Below are 16,486 nucleotides of genomic sequence, written 5' to 3' on the forward strand. Positions count from 1 at the left end.
TTCTACTTGCTTTTCAGTTTTCAAAACTGATCTTATTCTCTGGTGACTCCTCTTTCACCTTTCTGGTGGGCCCTCTTGAAGCAGGGAAATGAAACCTGGTTCCTGTATAATTTGAGAGTTCTTGTATGAATCAGCCCTTTTGGCAACTCTCCTAAATTAGAAAATGAGTTACCTTTTGACCTTTTACTACTCGGAGTAGACAGCCCTGGCTGGGTGAAAGTTCAGGAAAATATTTAAACAGGGAGGGTGCTTGGTCTAGTGGTGTGAGTTGAAATTCAGAGTTTTGTTTCTGGCTGTTCAGGCTGTTTGCTCTGTAGGTGTGAAATAATTTATGAGCTCTCAGCCGCCATGTGCTAAGATATAGAAATAGCTGCATTTCATGGAGTAGTTAAAAGTGTTTACAACAGCATGTGCCTTCAGAGTGTTAATTGGAGTTTCTAGCTGAGGTTTTCCTATATAATGCCTCTGTGCTTCATCCTGGGTCCTCTTTCACAGACCTCTCTCTTGCAGGCAGAGAACAAAGCTGAATGATGTGGTGAGCGCAGAAAGCAGTTGTGAGCAGTACTTGGTGTTGGAGAGAAGCCAGCGGCAGCAGGGTGGTGTCACATAGGTAGATTGTTGAAGTTTGTAGTAGATGATGCTGATAGAAGGCCATCCACATGGTTTTGAATGGAAAAAGCAGATGCCAGGATACTGGGGAGCTAAGGTTTTAATGGGCCCATAGTTCTTGTTCTGTGGGGGGTGATTGCATCATTTGGAAACAGTAGCTACACTAGTAGTTACACTAATACCACTCCCCTGACCAGCTTAGATAAGCTGCTGGTAGCATCAGACTCCTGCGAACTGCTTTGTCGCTTTAATTGAGTCTGCAGGAGTAGACAAGAGTATGTTGGCTTTTGTATTTTCCCCACAGGCTATGACTGACAGATGACCTTGCTATTATGATCTTCACATTTTGGTCTGCTTCAGACTCCAGCATTTTCTTTGTAGCTCAGAGGAAATCTACTTTGAAACCTAGTGGTGTGTCATGGTGTGGCATCTGTTTGCTACATGGTACCATTTAGTGCTCACACTCATCTGTGGGTGCAAGTAATGGCAAGTGTTCAAGCTGTTGCAGTTGGAAGAGTTATTGCTCAGGCAGGCTGCCTTAATTGACTGCTTGTGTGTGCTCTTTTCCTGCTTCTACCACGAAGATCATCTCATATTTTTTGTTAAAGATTACGCTTTTGACCGTAGTCCTCTTTTTCAGATATTTGGAACTTTTAAAGTGCAGTATCAGCATTGTGATATATTTGAAATAAGCATCTGCAAAAGGGCAAGGTGAAATCTTGGTCCAGTTCAAGTGGACAAAACCTTGCAAGGGCGTGATATGCAGATAGATGGTCTGGTGCGGTTCTCCTGCCCCAAATGCCTGAAGGCCGATAGCTCTGATGGAATTTACAAGTCTGCCACCACAATTAATAAATAAAATAAATCAATAAAAAATTATGTTCTTGATGGAAGACCAGAAGAAAGGTGATATCCTTTCCAGTTTGTATCCTGGAAGAATTAGCTATTCTAACAATTTCTTCTAAAGCTCTACTTCTTTTAAGTCTAAATGCAGTGCTGCTTTAAAGCAGTACTCCCAGAGCCATAGGTCTCTTAAAGAGGAGCACAGGATCACTGCTATCGGCCTGACAAAAGGGATTAAGATGGAAAGTGTCACTGACTTATTAGAGTTTTTGTTGTTTAATTTTAATGAGTTGTTGTCTAAAGATAACTACAATACAAACTGTACATCGTTGTTTAATTTAAAAGCATTTGTTGAAATGATTTGGTATCATAGAATCATAGCATCATTATCATTGCTTTTGGAAGGAATCCATTGACGTATCAACTGCTTCTCATTAAAATGTAGATACTAAAATGTTTGTTAAATACATGCACCCATTTATGTTATTGCAGCATCTAGGAGTTTTGCATTTTGGAGCTTGAGTCGTCATTCTCTGAAGAATTCATAATTTAAGATAATCACGGATATGATATGTCTTTGCTTTAGAGACTTAATGGGTATTTATAAGGTTTGTTGCCAGAAGTCAGTTTTAACTTGGGTGTAACATGCAAGAACCTGGACCTATTATTCCATCTGTTTAAAGAAACAGGCACTTGCTTTGTGTCTCTCTCTAAGAAATGTGATACCAAGGTGTCGTGGTTTAGCTGGCAGCTCAGCCCCACACAGTCGCTCGCTCACTCCCCCACTGGTAGATGGGGAAGAGAATCAGAAGGGTAACGCTCGTGGGTTGGGATAAGAGCAGTTTAATAATTAAAATTAAAAGAAACAACAACAAAAATGCAACGTAAAGGAGAACAACGAGAGGTGTGAAAACCCGGGGTGGGGGGGAAGGGAGGGGGGAGGGGAATGAACCGCTGAAACAAACCACATGCAACGCAGCCACTCACCACCTGCCAACCCAACGCCATGCCTCTCCCGAGCCGCAAACTGCAACCCCTTAATATACTGGTCATGGTGTCACATGGTACGGAATGAACATGCCATTGGCCAGCCAGGCTTAGCCGCCCCCGCCGTGGCCCTGCCCCTCCCAGCCTCCCGTTGATGCAGCAGAGCACAGGAGAAGCTGGAAAGGTAGCCGACCACCCCACAGGGAGGAGAATTAACCCCTTCTCAGTCAAAACCAGCACACAAGGACAGCTACTTTTAATAAGGAAAGAACCCAAATGCAGGAGAGAAACGATTGCTGTGATTTCTAGAATTCAGTCTATACCAGATTGTTCCCTCCTGAAAGTGCGTCTTAAGAGAGACACATGAATGGTATCTGTTAGCTTGTCTACCTGATATGGGAATATATCCTCCAGTGGGAAGGAGAGAGAGAAAAAGAGGAAAAAATTAAGTGAGAATAACTACTGAAATCTCCAAATGAGAAAATCCAGAGGGTGGAAAAAAAAAAAAAAGACCCGTGTATGCTTTGGTACATTGCTCTATGAAGCCCATTTACTTGGGACATGAGCTTTATCTGAGTTCTGTGGATTTTTTTTGTCTGTTTTATGAGACACTTGGGAAGGGGATAAAAAAACCCACAGAAACTCAAAACATCATGCAGTAGTTCTGGTTTTCTGAAATAAATAGCTAAAGAATTTTGACATGTAATTGATACATGAGTTCATTATTTCTCGTTTCCTCCTTATCTGCAAGCAAACAGTTTTTAAAGGAAGTTGATCAGCATAAATTCCATTTAAAGTTATTCTATGTGACTGATAGCTTTCACTAAAAAAAAAAATAAAAGAACACACACACCCACCCACCCCCCATTCTATAGTCTCTCAATATAAATAAGCAGTATTTTCTTTGAAGTTAAAAGAGGTTCCTGGTAGTTCTTGTGACCTTTTAGAAATGCTTGAGTTTCAGAAAACTCTACATTTGGCCCTTGGTGGAGAAAATAATTTTGTTCTGAAGCTTTATCCTTGTGCTGATAAATTAAGGGTGACTGTAGCTGAGGGGTTACCCCAGATATCAGGACTCTGGTTGTGTTTATGACAGAGCAGATTTAATTTGAACAGATTCTACAAGTTGAGTGGAATGTTTCTGCGGTTAAGTGTGCTCTGATTGGGTTTTGAATAGAAAGAAAATTAGAATAACTCATGAACTGGAGCTGCATGAATTTAGACTTTTTCTGTTTTTTTTCTTTCAGAGTTATATAAGGGTACTGAAAGCAGATTTCCCCGCCCCCAATTACTTAATAAAATAGAGTAACCTCTTTGTTTATTTCTTCACACTGAATCTTACGAAAACAGAAAAGGATTTTGTGATATCTCCTCACATTTGCTATTCCACTTGTATGGTTTGTCAGAAAAAAACAAATAAATGAATGATTGAGATGAAGGAAAAGTGTACTAGACTCTGAAATTTGTTTCCTCTCAAAGTGATCCAGCTGTTTTGGATGCTGTAGCATGTCACAAAGTCAACCTTTTCATTCATCAGCTCAGGACTGGCGACATTATTGTTGTATTCTCAGCCTTGGTAATGATAAGCTTCTGAATTTTTTTTTTTTTGATAGCTAAAAAGCATTTTTTCCAAACCGCTGTTTTTATTTTGATAGAAAAACATTTCTTTTTTTCTTTTTTTTTTTTTTTGCTGGCGGCTAAACTAATAATCGGTACACGTAGGCCTTCCCTGCTTTGCTTGGGATGGATGTGGGTAGTGGATTGCAAAACAACATGTTTTTGGAGAGGGACTGGGAGCCGTTCCTAGCTCAGCCTTGCTTCTGGATGAGATGAATTTGCCGTGGAAGCAGATAGAATTGTAGAATCATAAAATGGTTTAGGTTGGAAGGTCACCTTTAAGGACACCTTTAAAGGTGTCCTGGTTTCAGTTGGGATAGAGTTAATTTTCTTCGTAGTAGCTAGTATGGGGCTATGTTTTGGATTTGTGCTGGAAACAGTGGTGATAATGCAGAGGTGTTTTGGTTGTTGCTAAGAAGCGTTTACACTAGTCAAGGGCTTTTTCAGCTCCCCATGCTCTGCCGGGTGCACAAGAAGCCGGGAGGGGACACAGCTGGGACAGCTGACCCCAACTGACCAAAGGGCTATTCCATACCATATGATGTCATGCTCAGTATATAAAGCTGGGGGAAGAAGAAGGAAGGGGGGGATGTTCGGAGTAATGGTGTTTGTCTTCCCAAGTAACTGTTACGTGTGATGGAGCCCTGCTTTCCTGGAGATGGCTGAACACCTGCCTGCCCATGGGAAGTGGTGAATGAATTCCTTGTTTTGCTTTGCTTCAGCACGCAGCTTTTGCTTTCCCTATTAAACTGCCTTTATCTCAACCCATGAGTTGCCTCACGTTTACCCTTCCGATTCTCTCCCCCATCCCATTGTCAGGGGGAGTGAGCGAGCAGCTGCGTGGTGCTTGGTTGCTGACTGGGGCTAAACCACGACAGTCCATTTTGGCACCCAACGTGGGGCACGAAAGGTTTGAGATAACAACAGATTTGATTGGAATGTGCTAGATGGAATTTATAGCGGTTATTGCTGTTTAGCTATTAATTGGCAGGCTTCTGTGCTTGCTATGGGGCTTGTCTGCTCTACTGTATGCCTTAAAATCTAGTGCTCATTAGTGGCGCTTTTTGCTTTTGCTGCTTTCTGTACCGCTGTACTGCTTATCACCTTACCCTGCCGGGCCTAGGAACATTCTGATAACAGCCATGGCCAGGCGCCTGGGCTGGCAGATGGCCAGGGCCCCGCTGCTGTTTCTGTGCTGCTGTACTGGACAGGCTGGAACTCCAGTGTGAACTCGAGTCAAAGGGACTGTGACCATGATGAGTCCATGTGGGAGCAGGACACCACAAAGCATCTGTGGCTGTGTATAAGCCCATGCCAGAGCAGGTATATCTCGAAACATCTGTGGCCTTGGTTACGTCTGTGCCACAGCAGGTATACCTCTGAGGTAATTGTGGCCCAAGGATAAATCCATCTTGGAGAAGGTACACCTCGAAGTGTCTGTGGCTGTAGATAAGTCCATGCTGCAGCAGGTACACCTTGAAGCATCAGTGGCTGTGCATGAGGTCATGCCGGAGCACCTCAAAGTGCATGGCCATGGATAAGCCCACAACGGAGCAGGTTTACTTCTGGAGGGACTGCAGCCATGGGAAAAGCCATGTTGGAGCAGGCTTTGGAGGGACTACAGCCATGGGCAAGGCTGTGTTGGAGCCAGTTTACTTCTGGAGGGACTGCAGCCATGGGCAAGGCTGTGTTGGAGCCAGTTTACTTCTGGAGGGACTGCAGCCATGGGCAAGGCTGTGTTGGAGCCAGTTTACTTCTGGAGGGACTGCAGCCATGGGCAAGGCTGTGTTGGAGCCAGTTTACTTCTGGAGGGACTGCAGCCATGGGCAAGGCTGTGTTGGAACCAGTTTACTTCTGGAGGGACTGCAGCTGTGGGTAAGGCCATGCTGGAGCAGGTATAGCTCTGAAAGCACTGAGGCCCATGCAGAAGGCCATGCTGGAACAGGCGCACCTCAAAGCGACTGTGGCTCTGGATAAGTCTATGCTGCAGCAGGTGTGCCCCTGGAGAGACTGTGGCTCCTGGGTAAGGCTCCACTTGGAGCAGGTACAACCCTAAAGGACTACAGTCTGTGGGTAAGTCCAAACCAGAGCAGGGGCAAGGGGAGGAGTTCATTACAATGTTAAACCTGATGGTCCAAATGGACCAGGGGTGGAGATTGTAATGAATATACCTTTAAATTTTTGTAACCTGGGATTTGAGTTGCATGTTATAGGAACTACTGCAGCAGGAACCACCCGAACCAATGGAGGACAAGCCTTTCAAGAAGCAGTGCGAGTGCAGCAGTGACCCAACCTGAGCTGGTTTTGGTGCCCAGTAACTCCACTCAACACACCACCTCTCCTGTCCTGAGTGACCACCAGAACAGATGGAGCCCAAAGCCATGGACTAAATGATAGCTGTGTATTTTATCAAAGGATGGGAAGGGGGGGTGGAGGTTAATGAGGTTGTATTGAATAGTGTGGAACCTGAGTCTGGCCTGATCTAATTATCAGCATTTACACCGGCTAACTTAGTAGTGGGCAAAAGGTCAGGTAACTCACAAAACCTAGAAGTAATTAAAAGGCATTTGATGATTTTAAGGAAGAATATTGTTTAAGCAGTACATCTCTTCCTGACCTATAACTTAAAATGTTACGGATTCAAATACTTAAATCATGTGTGAGAAAAAAACACAACAAAACAAAAACCCCTCCAAACCGAGAAACATTTGCGAAAACATTTCTGCATCAGAGGTAGCATGGTTGTGTGGATTGCAATCCAGGAAATCGTGATTCCAGTTTGCTCTTGACTTAGAGCAAATAACTAGCATGCTCTTTGCTCAGAAACCCTGGCCTAGAGCTACTGCTTCGAAGAGCTTAACTTCAGCTGTCTATACACTGTGATGCATGAAACTCTTCTTCCTCATGTTTTACAACAGTTCATGGTATTTACAGCATTTCTAGAAGCACACCTGAGAGAATTGAAGTAATCGAGTGTGCTAAAAATCAGACTGATTTCACAAATTCACAGATTCATCCCATCCAACCCCCCTGCTTGAGCAGGCACACCCAGAGCAGGGGGCACAGGAACACGTTGGTTGCTGACTGGGGCTAAACCACAGCACCTGATAACCTTGTCCTCAAATTATTTTTGGTTTACTGTGCACTCAGAGAATTGCAAGCGTTTGTTATCACAAATTTATGCACACTTTGATTAACCTCCCTTTCAGAGAGAGGGAAGAGAAACCTTTTAAATCCCACTCAACAGAACTTGGCTGCCAGCATGAATTCCTCTCCATAGCAAAAAGGCCAAATATTGCTTTAATTATTTTTTTTTAAATATGGATAGATAAATTTTGGGTTTTATTTATGTATATATAAATGATATTTTATATAATTATAACAGTTATTTATATCAACCATAAACATATAAATAAGGCAGAATCATTAAGTACTCGTCATTTTATAGACACATTTCTAATGCACGCATTAAGTGCAAATTTTCTCCAAGTACAAGGGCTTCTCCTATGGGCAATTCGCTGCTATTCCATGCAAATGGGCTCTGCTGCACTTCAAACACAACATAAGACCTAACTTAAAAATGTGAAGTTGGAAAAAAAGAAGTTAGAAGTCAGGAGACTGAAAGGGAATAGAAGGACCAATTAATAACTTTTGATAGTACAGGCTATTAACAGAATGCGAATCAGAATATAATACCCCCATATTACTGGTAAAAAAGCCAGATGGAACTTAGTGGGTAGTACAAGATTTAAGAGAAGTGAACAAGATTATTGAAGACCTACACCCTGTGGTAGCTAATCCTTATACCTTACTTACTAAATTATGGGATAATCAAGTATGGTTTACAGTATTAGATTTAAAAAACCGCATTCTTCTGTTTGCCTTTAGCCAAAGAAAGTAAAAATTTATTTGCATTTGAATCGGAAAGCCCTACCACTGGCAGGAAAACCCAGCTTACCTGGACAGTGTTACCCCAAGGTTTTAAAAACAGTCCAACAATCTTTGGAAATCTATTAGGATGAGAACTTCAAACGTGGGATCCTCCCTCCAGGGAAGGAGTCCTTTTACAGTATGTGGACGACTTATTAATAGCAACTGAAACAAAACCTGACTGTATACAATGGACTATCAGTTTGTTGAACTTTTGGGGACTAAATGGGTATCGAGCCTCTCAACAGAAAGCTCAGATGGTGTGGCAACAAGTAACCTACCTTGGATATGAATTATCTGGAGGACAACGGGAATTAGGAACAGAACGAAAAGAAGCCATCTGCAGAACCCCCCTCCCTCAGATGGTAAAAGAACTCAGGACCTTTTTGGGAATGACAGGTTGGTGCCGGTTATGGATTTATAATTATGGAATAATAGTAAAACCTTTGTATGAACTTTTGAAAAACAACCCCACTCGATTGGTCTGGTCCAAAGAAGCTCAAAATGCATTCAAGACACTTAAAAGGACCTAATGAAGGCCCCGGCCCTGGGCCTACCTGATGTGACTAAACCTTCTGGCTGTTTTCCCATGAAAGACAAGGTATAGCTCTGGGAGTCCTAGCTCAGCGGCTAGGACCCTACAGAAGAGCTGTGGCCTGTTTTTCTAAACAGCTTGACAAAGTAAGCAAGGGGTGGCCAGGGTGCCTGTGAGCTGTGGCGGCTGTGGTCCTGAATATTCAGGAGGCCTGGAAATTCACCTCAGGCCAAAAGATCGCAGTACTGGTTTCACACACAGCATCACCTGTGTTGGAACAGAAAGGGAATCACTGGCTTTCCCCATCCCGATTTCTACAGTACCAGGCCATTTCAATTGAACCAGACAATACTAATAATGAAGTAACTAATGTTACGAACACAGCTTCTTTCCTCAGTGGGGTGACATCTGAGTCATTTACACACGATTGCTTAGAGACCATAGAGACTGTATATTCTAGAAGATCATATTTGAAAGAACCACCTCTGGAAGATGCACAAGATTCCTGGTTCAGACGGAAGCAGCTTTGTCCAACAAGGTACTCAAAAGGCCGGATACACGGTGACAACAGCGAACAAAATAATCAAATCTCAATCACTACCTGCTGGAACATCAGCTCAAAAGGCTGAAATTATTGCCCTAATGAGGGCCCTGGAGCTGGCAAAAGGGAAAAAGATAAATATATGGACAGATTCCAAAAACGCCTTTGGAGTTGTCCATGCTCATGGAGCAATTTGGAAAGAACGAGGGCTACTAACTGCACAAGAAAGGCAGATTAAGCATGCTGAGGAAATTCTGCACTTATTAGAAGCAGTCCGATTGCCAACCAAAGTTGCCATCATGCAGTGTTGAGGACACCCAAAGGGTAACACTGAACAGGAGATAGGTAATAGATTGGCTGACTATGAGGCTAAGCAGGCAGCGGAGAGAATGCAAGAGATTTTAGCCTTAATTCCAGATAATAAAAGTAAGAGCCTAGGTGAGCAAGAAAATATTGAATATTCTATGGCCGACAAATAATTAATAGAAGAAATGGGAGGGTGGGTTCCCTCCAGAGGATGGACCCATTCGAGTGACAACCAAATTATAATTCCTGCCAAACAGAAATGGGGAATTGTTAAAGAAGAACGTAATAACAGAACACATTGGGGGGGGCAGACTCCCTGTATAACTTTTTTAATCAGAAATTAATAGGGAGAAATGTATATACTACACTCCAGCAGGTGACTCAGCAGTGTGAAATATCACAGAACCACAGGTTGGAAGGGACCTCAGGGCTCATCTAGTCCAACCTTAATTCAAAATATGTTTGAAAAATAATCCTAATACAGGTAACTGGGTACAATTGGGGAATATTGGGAAAGGAAATATACCGGGGGACAATTGGAAAATTGATTTCTTGGAACTTCCAAGAAAAGGGGGGTATAGATACCTATTGGTACTCACAGACACCTTTTCCGGATGGCCAGAAGCATTTTCTTGTAGAACAAATAAAGCGAGGGAGGTTACTAAGGTACTATTAAATGAAATAATACCCCAATTTGGGGTACCTATGGTAATTTCATCAGACAAGGGCACACATTTTTGTGCAGAATAGTGCAGCAAGTCAGCAAGCTACTGGGAATCAATTGGCAATTACATACACCTTACGGACCACAAGCCAATGGACAAGTAGAAAAAATGAATCCCATGATAAAACAAGAAATAGCAAAGATATGCCAGGAAGCAAGCCTCTATTGGTACCAAGCGCTACCTATTGCACTACTCCGAATACACATAAAACCTAGGGCTAAAGAAAATTTGAGCCCTTTTGAGATACTATATGGAAGACCATATCAGGCTAAATACCAATGGGAGGAGCTGAACCAGTTGGGAGATCATTACTTACAAAATTATGTTATATCCTTAGGAAAACAATTGGAAAAGATTAATAAAAGTGTTTTGGGAACCAGGGCCAAAGGGTTAGATCATCCGATCCACCCATTTAGCCCTGGAGATTGGGTTTATGTTAAGAATTTTTCAGGTAATCTGCTGGGAGAGAAGTGGAATGGACCTTACCAGGTGTTGCTGACCACCTTCACTGCAATCAAGATTCAAGACTACAAAGAATTTGCAGGCGGAGGTGTCATCCCTTAGTAAAGTTGTGTTGCAAAATCAAATGGCATTAGATTTATTGACTGCCAAAGAAGGGGACGTATGCATGATCATTAGTACCAGCTGCTGTGCATATATCCATAAAGATAAGCAGATAGAAGCAGATCTGAATGCACTTTGGAAAAAACACAACTATTCCATGATGTATCTCTAGATGACACTTCTTTAGGGTTTCAAGATTTGTGGGATAAATTGACTTCTTGGCTTCCTCATCTAAGATGGTTAAAACAATTATTCATTGGCTTGGTTACACTAATGGTTTTAGGAATGCTTGTTTGTATCTCTTAGATGTTTTCTCTGGTGTTGTTGAAATTCAGCTGAGACATATGGTGATTGGAAAAGAAATAAGATTAGAAGTTTCCAAGTGGAAACAGGTACAAACTAGTATATCAACAAACTGTGAGCTATAATTGATTTGTGAGCTTTCATGGGATAGTTATTAAACAAATTGTAATTCTTCCACAAAACACAACCTTCAGTGTAAAGGCTTGGAAGGAAAACCCTCTGAGCTCTCTCCCTGGAAAGAGCATTAAATTAACACAGAGGATGTTTAAACATCAGTGTTAAATTTCAATTAATGCTGGCATTGCCTTTTTGAGTATGCTCATTTCTCTCCTCACTAGAGCTTGGGAACAGAGCAGATCCTTTCCTCGTTCCCTCATACACACAACCCAGGTCCTACCATACATCGTTAGCATCCTGACAATGAGTTTTAATGCTTTTGAAACTATTTTGAAAAGTGCACCAGCTTGAGGTGCAGTCCCAGGCTGCTTTTGAGACTGAAAAGGCAGTAATAAGAGTTTTGGTAGACATGAAGATCTTCAAAAGATCTTCTTGACCTTTTCCTGTCATTTTAATGTTTCCAAAATTACAATCCTGCTCCCTTGTTGCAAAAATTGAAAGAACACAAGTAGACGAGGCTAGAGAATTCGGTAAAAAAAGTGGTAAATGTCAGAAAGATAACCCAACCACAAAAACCCCACCAAACAGAAAAGATCTAACTTATGTTTGAACAAACTACTATCTGTTCAAATCAAGTCCTAGCTCCACACACTGCTTTCCTATTTATGAAACTTTCAGAATCCAGAAGATTGTTCCATGCTGCAACATCTAAGGCAGCAGTAAATATAGATTATGAAGAACTAAAGCACAAGTGATTTTCATTGCATCTGATACCATATCTTCATAAGTGATCTGGATACCGGCATCAAGTGTAGCCTGATGAAGTTTGCTGATGACACCAAGTTGAGTGGGGAAGTAGACACTCCAGAAGGGAGAGCTGCTCTGCAGGGAGATCTGGATAGGCTGGAAGTGTGGGCCAGCAAGAACCTTATGAAGTTCAACAAGGACAAGTGTAAGGTCTTGCACCTGGGAAAACATAATCTGGGAGTGCAGCACAGACTGGAATCCACCTGGCTGGAGAGCAGCTCTGTGGAAAGGGACCTGGGGGTCCTGGTGGACAGAAAGCTCAACATGAGCGAACAGCGTGCTGCTGCAGCCAAGAAGGCCAACAGGATGCTGGGTTGCATCAAAAAGGGCATCACCAGAAGAGAGAAAGTAGTCATTATCCCACTCTACTCAGCGCTTGTCAGGCCACACCTGGAGTACTGTGTACAGTTCTGGTCCCCGCTGTACAAAAAGGATGTGGACAGGCTGGAAGGGGTCCAGAGAAGGGCCACTTAAATCATGTGTGAGAAAAAAACACAACAAAACAAAAACCCCTCCAAACCAAATCCAAACCGAGAAACATTTGCGAAAACATTTCTGCATCAGAGGTAGCATGGTTGTGTGGATTGCAATCCAGGAAATCGTGATTCCAGTTTGCTCTTGACTTAGAGCAAATAACTAGCATGCTCTTTGCTCAGAAACCCTGGCCTAGAGCTACTGCTTCGAAGAGCTTAACTTCAGCTGTCTATACACTGTGATGCATGAAACTCTTCTTCCTCATGTTTTACAACAGTTCATGGTATTTACAGCATTTCTAGAAGCACACCTGAGAGAATTGAAGTAATCGAGTGTGCTAAAAATCAGACTGATTTCACAAATTCACAGATTCATCCCATCCAACCCCCCTGCTTGAGCAGGCACACCCAGAGCAGGGGGCACAGGAACACGTTGGTTGCTGACTGGGGCTAAACCACAGCACCCGATAACCTTGTCCTCAAATTATTTTTGGTTTACTGTGCACTCAGAGAATTGCAAGCGTTTGTTATCACAAATTTATGCACACTTTGATTAACCTCCCTTTCAGAGAGAGGGAAGAGAAACCTTTTAAATCCCACTCAACAGAACTGGGCTGCCAGCATGAATTCCTCTCCATAGCAAAAAGGCCAAATATTGCTTTAATTATTTTTTTTTAAATATGGATAGATAAATTTTGGGTTTTATTTATGTATATATAAATGATATTTTATATAATTATAACAGTTATTTATATCAACCATAAACATATAAATAAGGCAGAATCATTAAGTACTCGTCATTTTATAGACACGTTTCTAATGCACGCATTAAGTGTAAATTTTCTCCAAGTACAAGGGCTTCTCCTATGGGCAATTCGCTGCTATTCCATGCAAATGGGCTCTGCTGCACTTCAAACACAACATAAGACCTAACTTAAAAATGTGAAGTTCAGTTACTGAAATAAGCGGTAATAAAAGTTGGCAACACTTTATCATTCTCCTCCTATTGCAATGTTGGTCTGTTCCAATCATGAGCCACAAGATTCACAATTTCAGGCAACTGCAAAAATCCACACTGTGCCTCAGTTCCCTCCTCTTGTTTATGCAGATGATACCAAAACACATACTCATGGGCATCCATATTTTCTATGCCTCAGATGATCCTATCACAAATGAGAGTACTCAAATTTTCCTTTTTGCCACCAGTCTTTGCTTCTTTGATTCCAGTATTTTTAAATAGCGCTAATCAGGGTACCGATATTAACTAATGCTTTTGAAGCCATATTCTCAGAACTTCATCCCAACATAGAGGGGAAAGGGGGAAGAAGAAATTCAGACTGCCATTGACAGAAGCGACCTTTAATGTTGCTAAGACAGATCAAGGCATCCAATAACTGACTTTTCCAGAACAGCTAAGTGATATAAAATTCTAACTAGTTTAACACACTGCTCCTGTTGACTTGTTGTGACTCAACTCAAACTAAAAATGAACCTGTTTCCTAAGCAAGGCATGAGAACATGAGGAACTGGCTCCTGGGAAAATCCCCCTTTAAAATTATCTGCCTAGCATAAAAAAAAAAGCAGAGAAGAGCAAAGGGAAAACTCATTTTTTTCAGGACTTAGTTGCCTAAAACACAAGGCCATTTTCATCTTTCTGTTCCCTCACTTCATTGATCATACACAGCTCAGTTTCCACAGCAAATATCACAACAAGACATATCCCTCGTTGGAGGGATTCAGAGCTACTTCTTGCTACCACTCAAGGGGTCAAATCCAGAATGGTTATGTTCAGTCCAGTATTCAGGAAACAAGGGTCAACTTTACCACAGCAAAACTCATCATCTCTCTATTTAACAAGGCAACAACTGAGCATTTACAATGGAACAGGATGAGGTAGGGGGTGAATTCACTGCCTGAACCACAACTGGACTGACAGCAGACATGCTGGACCCAGCTCTGCAAGGATGCACTTCTCTTCCCGGTCCCAGTTTTCATTATTCCCTCCGTCCCATCACTGAATTACATCTCGACAGCTAAACCTCAGCATCTTCCCCAGCCTCTTCATGCACTTCCTTCTATCCAAATAAATGCCCGCTTGCTCCTTTCCCCAGCCTGCTGCACGTACATGCCAGATAAAGATCCCAGTCTCCTGTTTCTTGTCCCAGACAAAACTAAGAAGGAATAGCTAGCACAGCAAAGTCATCACAGATCTACTGCTTCCCTGCTAGGCCTAAGTTTCACTCCAAACTTGTGAAGCACTGGTACCTGCAGCAGTTCCAACCAGCTTCTCTACCAGAGCCTTCAGGAAAGCATTTAAAGCAACTAAATAAAACTCCAAATATAAGTACAGCTGGAAAACTCAGTGCTACAGTTTGGGAGTGCGCTGGCTGCCACCCATGTTTATAAGAAGACTTGCTCACGCTCATCAAACCCCACCACCTCTCCCTGATGCACACATGCAACAGACATGTTGGTTTTTGTTCCACCCCAGCCTGTCCCTATTTTTGTGATGCAGTGAGATAACTTCCTCCTCTACACTACCTTCCTCTACCAAGGAAGAGAAAATCTCTGAGTGTTAATTCTCTTGCTTGAAACCTGGTCCACCAGCAACTGGCTGAAGCAACTGCAGGGATGGAACAGGCTCACAAACTTCAAGGGGTGCCGCATCCCAAGCCTCACTGGCATGATGCTCTGTGGAACATGCTTCATGAAAACTCTACATTCAGACAATTTTGCTGCCAGCTTTTCAACAAGTTTCTGCTCAATGTATGCAAACAGCAAGTTTCAGGACCTTGTAACTTGGCCAGATTTAGTAAACTGCAAATGGCACATCTTTGTCCACGGTTTCACTCCCCTAAGCCCCCCTTCCCACATCTCAAGAGCCTGTTCCAAGGCATGAAGGCTTTAAAATGCCTCAATAAAACAGATGTAAGAATTCAGCATCAGTTAAGTAACATTTTTCCCTAACCTCATTCTCAAAAACAGAAGAGCTGTTTTTAATTAAAGCAGTGCCAAAACAAAACAAAATTAAAAATGATCAGCCTAAGGAAGATACTCAGCATGAAAAGATTCATCCCAAACAACTGAAGTTTGAAAAAAAAAATTATGAGTAATTGAAAAACCAGATTTCACTACAGCAAGAGCTATATAAGCTTATCTACAGGTATCAATAGCAGCTCCAGCCATGTGAACATTATTAAAATGGTACTTTTAATGATAAAGCATTGAGAAAAACGTCAGTCCTGAAGAATGAAGTCCTATCCCTAGAACAAGCATACCACAGGCAAAGCAGGGCAAAATTTTTCATTATCTTGACTAACAGAAAATGCTGAAATAATCCAGTCTCCCTGCTCACTCTTCAGAGCAGGACATAAATTACTGACCGTGCTGATGAGTTGTTTTATGTTAGCACCTGCCCTTTGGCTTTGGTCTCTGAACTGAAATCAGCTCCAGAGGCATCAGATAGTAACAAGTTTCTGTCACCGGACACCATGGTTGGATTCAAACCAACAAAATGGAGCTGCAACACGATATCCTATTTGAAGTCCTTCTTATGCATCTAATACCTGTTAAGTTGCTTGTCTTTTGGGTAGATGGCCAGGGTGGAGGGAATTATGTTGGGAAAGGTTTTGGTGTATCAAATTCGCTGACTACAAAAATACAACACTATGGGGGAAGAAAAAGGCTGACTAGGTACTACTAACTCTGCCTGAATATACACACTTTTTTATAAAGAGATTTCTTCCAACAAAAATTGATAGTTAACATTGAAATTATATAGAAACATGTGCTAACACTCATCAACTTGACTATTAAAGACTAAAATTACATATCATGTATTAAGAAAGTTTTGGATCCAAATACTGATTTGCCAGTTATTAACCTACCTTATGGCATGAATTACATAAAGATTTGCATTTATCCCAATATGAGAAGTTACATTTAGAGGCCTTTTATTTTGTCTCTAGCATGCACATTCAGTTCCAAAATGTTTCATCTTCAGTACCCAAAAATGTTTTACCACAGGGCAAGGGATTCCTTTAGGCTTTTCCAGTTCATAAGGATTTTGCAATAGTGCCAAGCTATAAAGAGTAAAGCATTTGCTCTCTGGGAATGCAATTAGGGAATA

At 41.9% G+C, this 16,486-nt stretch overlaps 1 protein-coding gene across 2 annotated transcripts in view; it reads left to right on the forward strand.

Annotated features, from left to right (window-relative positions):
• LOC142049850 (UPF0729 protein C18orf32 homolog) overlaps positions 1 to 16,486 on the forward strand; it is a 170,064-nt gene that overhangs the window by 81,115 nt on the left and 72,463 nt on the right. The window contains exon 6 of one of the 2 annotated variants that reach the window (XR_012657842.1): positions 3,687 to 5,754. The exons of the other annotated variant lie outside the window; for it this stretch is intronic. The gene's annotated coding sequence lies outside the window, so the exon portion shown is untranslated. Of the gene's footprint in view, positions 1 to 3,686; positions 5,755 to 16,486 lie in introns of those variants that run through there. 2 annotated transcript variants of the gene reach the window in all.

The sequence above is a fragment of the Phalacrocorax aristotelis genome, chromosome W (assembly GCF_949628215.1).
Source record: "Phalacrocorax aristotelis chromosome W, bGulAri2.1, whole genome shotgun sequence".
Lineage (NCBI taxonomy): Eukaryota > Metazoa > Chordata > Aves > Suliformes > Phalacrocoracidae > Phalacrocorax > Phalacrocorax aristotelis.